Here is a 5000-nt window from a genome sequence, read left to right on the forward strand (position 1 = left end):
GCAGCCTCTGTCGACCATAGCACCCAATCTCCAGTGGCTCTGCCGCACGAAGCCGTGGACCGGCAATGACTCCACCCGCACCCGTTCGTGCACCACCCCAACCGCCAAACGCGCACCTCCAGCGGATGAACGGCGGACGTTTCCCGCACTCGTAAAGTGCAATCCACCCCTATAACGTGCGTTTCATGAAGAGTTATTGCCAATATGCGACATTCCCGCTGTCCCTATACATGAGCCGCGACCTGTACCACTTACGAGCGAGAGACGCGATCGCGTTGCTCACTGTACGGCGTCCGATACCGAGCCATCAGCATGTCGGTCCCCATGCGCGTTGCACTCGCACTCGCAGTCGCAAAAACGTGGGGCAAATATATTACGCGGAAGAGTTATAACAGACCGAGCCCCACTGCATGAGGGGAGTCTTTGTCACTAATGTACACAGATGGAACATTTTGGACTGGAACCAGATTACCCGTACACACGGCGCTGATTAGTAATCAATGCAGAGCCATCAAACTACAGAATATATATACAACTGTCCGTATACATGCTGAAAGAGTCTGCCCACAATGGGAACCACACGTCAGCCAGCCACTCTGATCACGCACCACTCTCTGCTTCTAACGGGCGCACATACAATATGTAAGCACCAGCATGGAACAACATCCAGTGCATCCTCTCCGCCACATTACACAATCCACACTATCACAACCAGACCAGGAGGTCCATGCGGAAAATACAATATCCCACCCTTTCGACATCCACCATTGCGCAGATCAGGCACCAACACCCACACATGTCCTATACAACGGTGCACCCAACATCACAATAGTACCTCCTGTCACAGCGCACAAACAATGACATGAGTCAAAGACACAGGTCTGACACAAGCATAGAATTGGAGCGCCGCCTCTAATAAGCCAAAGGTGCATCCTGACGTGACAAATCTGATCATGTCACAAGCATTCACTTACTATAATCACTATCAACGAACCTGCCGCCCCCGCCCCCCCCTACACCTTTCCTTACAACAACGTGTAACCTAACCTAACCTAACCTATGTTGTACCTTAACCTAACCTATGTTGTACCTTAACCTAACCTATGTTGTACCTTAACCTAACCTATGTTGTACCTTAACCTAACCTATGTTGTGCCTTAACCTAACCTATGTTGTGCCTTAACCTAACCTATGTTGTGCCTTAACCTAACCTATGTTGTGCCTTAACCTAACCTATGTTGTGCCTTAACCTAACCTATGTTGTGCCTTAACCTAACCTATGTTGTGCCTTAACCTAACCTATGTTGTGCCTTAACCTAACCCATGTTGTGCCTTAACCTAACCCATGTTGTGCCTTAACCTAACCCATGTTGTGCCTTAACCTAACCCATGTTGTGCCTTAACCTAACCCATGTTGTGCCTTAACCTAACCCATGTTGTGCCTTAACCTAACCCATGTTGTGCCTTAACCTAACCCATGTTGTGCCTTAACCTAACCCATGTTGTGCCTTAACCTAACCCATGTTGTGCCTTAACCTAACCCATGTTGTGCCTTAACCTAACCCATGTTGTGCCTTAACCTAACCCATGTTGTGCCTTAACCTAACCCATGTTGTGCCTTAACCTAACCCATGTTGTGCCTTAACCTAACCCATGTTGTGCCTTAACCTAACCTATGTTGTGCCTTAACCTAACCCATGTTGTGCCTTAACCTAACCCATGTTGTGCCTTAACCTAACCCATGTTGTGCCTTAACCTAACCCATGTCGTGCCTTAACCTAACCCATGTCGTGCCTTAACCTAACCCATGTCGTGCCTTAACCTAACCCATGTCGTGCCTTAACCTAACCCATGTCGTGCCTTAACCTAACCCATGTCGTGCCTTAACCTAACCCATGTCGTGCCTTAACCTAACCCATGTCGTGCCTTAACCTAACCCATGTCGTGCCTTAACCTAACCCATGTCGTGCCTTAACCTAACCCACGTCGTGCCTTAACCTAACCCACGTTGTCGCCTAACGTAACCCACGTTGTCGCCTAAACCTGCTCTGTAATTGTTATACGACTCGTTCAATTAGTGTAGTGTTGCCCACCCGCAACCCTCGCAATATAGTTCGCTACTCGCACTCCCCGCTCCCCTGTGTATCGCTTCATGTTAAACACCTTGCAAGTCTTGCTCACTTTCCACATGCTCCTGCTGTACACTGTAATGTGGATGGCAGCAGGACGTACATGCCGCCCCTCCCCACGTCCCCACCTTGCCCCCTGCCTTCGCAAGCTGGTTGGTGAGAACTTTGCATGTTCAATGCCCTCCGCATGCGACGTACTCAGGCTACGTTGTGGTGCGGCCTGTGTCAACTGTCCGCTAATGTCGTACGCGTAAACCACAATCTGTACTGCACATTCGTCCTTATGTACTGAATGATACATCGTGGCACATGTGTGACCGTACAACGACTGCGCCCAAAAACGGCGGACCATACAGTGCAAATATTGTGCACGCAGCTACGTGTCGTCTCCCTATGAGAGCTGGATTGCAGTGTGGTACGCCATAGAGACGTGTGGGAGGAACGGACGCCGTGGATGGCGATCAGCATGAGCTGTCTGTTGATGTATTCGGACCTAGTCGTCTCTCCTCACACACCGTGATGGCATGGTGCACCGCGTTCCATATCTGCGACATGCTACAGAGGCCGGTTGACAGTCGTTCGAGCAATGGACATCGCATACGTACGGGGGCCACCTTCCACGTATTGTCTAGGCGTGCACATTTTGTTGCGTGTATGTGGGCAGACGTAGTGTGGCGTGACACCTGACACAGGCATGCAATAATCGTGGAAGTTGCAAATGGCGATGGACGCCTGCGTTTTCTGGTGAAGTTACGCAAATGAACAAATGGTAACCTGTTGTGGTGCGGTTGTTCTCGCTAGGGGTGAATCGGTGATGGCGACGATAGGTTGAGGTACTAACCGGTTGTTCCAGCGATACCCACCATGCCGACGAAACTGAACGGCATCTGGGTGTGAAGCGATACGCGGCGGTGGCTGGGTGGGACCGTCCCCGGCCGGTGAGGGGGCGCCTCCCGGCGTGCTGGCCGCGCGGTGCGTGGGCGCACGCGCTACAGCCGGCTGGTGGGGGCGGCCAGTGGCAGGCGCGCCGGCCGACGGACGCGGCAGGCGTCGCAGCTGCGCGCCGGCGCACCCTGCGCGCGGCGCCGTGCGGCCAAAGTAGGTCCTCGCGGGCCCGGTGCGAAGCGCGGTGGACATCTTCAGTGTGCTGGTCCGATTGAGGACTGTGTGCGTTGAGGATGCGCTGCCGCCCGGCGCTCGGCGCCGCGACGCCGTCTGCTGCTCGGTCGCCCCAGCGGTTCTCGCTGGTGGTTTGTATCGCAGCTGTGCGGATGTGTTGGCGCGTGCGCTGTGCTGGGAGAGTTCGCTTCGGCACCCAAGTGGGGCTTTTGTCCTTCTGTGGCGCTGGCGTTGGAGCTGCCGGTCACCGTAGGTGGCGCGTGTTGTCTCCCGCCGGCAATGCCACGACAGCACGCTCCCGGGCCTCTGTCGGCAGCGGCAAGCTCAGTTGGGAGCACGGGTGGTCGCACCGAAAGCGTCTACTCGCCTAACTCCGGGCGATTGCGCCTCTCTCGAACCCGACCAAGTACTTGGGACGGCGCTGCGCGCCGCCGGGACCTGAGAGGGTTTCGAGGTGTATTGTGCAGGGGAGCTCAGCCTCCTCCTGTTTGCAGAATGATTGAGCGGACGCTTGCGTGTTCGCGCGGGCCCCCGGGACACACTCCCGGGCGGCCGGCTGCTCAGCTCTAGTTGACGCAGCTCCCTGGTTGATCCTGCCAGTAGTCATATGCTTGTCTCAAAGATTAAGCCATGCATGTCTCAGTACAAGCCGCATTAAGGTGAAACCGCGAATGGCTCATTAAATCAGTTATGGTTCCTTAGATCGTACCCACGTTACTTGGATAACTGTGGTAATTCTAGAGCTAATACATGCAAACAGAGTCCCGACCAGAGATGGAAGGGACGCTTTTATTAGATCAAAACCAATCGGTCGGCTCGTCCGGTCCGTTTGCCTTGGTGACTCTGAATAACTTTGGGCTGATCGCACGGTCCTCGTACCGGCGACGCATCTTTCAAATGTCTGCCTTATCAACTGTCGATGGTAGGTTCTGCGCCTACCATGGTTGTAACGGGTAACGGGGAATCAGGGTTCGATTCCGGAGAGGGAGCCTGAGAAACGGCTACCACATCCAAGGAAGGCAGCAGGCGCGCAAATTACCCACTCCCGGCACGGGGAGGTAGTGACGAAAAATAACGATACGGGACTCATCCGAGGCCCCGTAATCGGAATGAGTACACTTTAAATCCTTTAACGAGTATCTATTGGAGGGCAAGTCTGGTGCCAGCAGCCGCGGTAATTCCAGCTCCAATAGCGTATATTAAAGTTGTTGCGGTTAAAAAGCTCGTAGTTGGATTTGTGTCCCACGCTGTTGGTTCACCGCCCGTCGGTGTTTAACTGGCATGTATCGTGGGACGTCCTGCCGGTGGGGCGAGCCGAAGGCGTGCGACCGCCCCGTGCGTGCTCGTGCGTCCCGAGGCGGACCCCGTTGAAATCCTACCAGGGTGCTCTTTATTGAGTGTCTCGGTGGGCCGGCACGTTTACTTTGAACAAATTAGAGTGCTTAAAGCAGGCAAGCCCGCCTGAATACTGTGTGCATGGAATAATGGAATAGGACCTCGGTTCTATTTTGTTGGTTTTCGGAACCCGAGGTAATGATTAATAGGGACAGGCGGGGGCATTCGTATTGCGACGTTAGAGGTGAAATTCTTGGATCGTCGCAAGACGAACAGAAGCGAAAGCATTTGCCAAGTATGTTTTCATTAATCAAGAACGAAAGTTAGAGGTTCGAAGGCGATCAGATACCGCCCTAGTTCTAACCATAAACGATGCCAGCCAGCGATCCGCCGCAGTTCCTCCGATGACTCGGCGGG

At 53.7% G+C, this 5000-nt stretch overlaps 1 non-coding gene across 1 annotated transcript in view; it reads left to right on the forward strand.

The window, feature by feature from the left end:
- Positions 1-3828: 3828 nt before the first annotated feature.
- The window catches only part of LOC124727335, a 1909-nt gene continuing 737 nt past the window's right edge, over positions 3829-5000 (forward strand). Inside the window, exon 1 of the ribosomal RNA XR_007007074.1 lies at positions 3829-5000. This exon is cut by the window's right edge and continues 737 nt beyond it. This is a non-coding gene — a ribosomal RNA (small subunit ribosomal RNA).

Source organism: Schistocerca piceifrons, unplaced genomic scaffold, assembly GCF_021461385.2.
Source record: "Schistocerca piceifrons isolate TAMUIC-IGC-003096 unplaced genomic scaffold, iqSchPice1.1 HiC_scaffold_1094, whole genome shotgun sequence".
In the NCBI taxonomy this organism is placed as follows: domain Eukaryota; kingdom Metazoa; phylum Arthropoda; class Insecta; order Orthoptera; family Acrididae; genus Schistocerca; species Schistocerca piceifrons.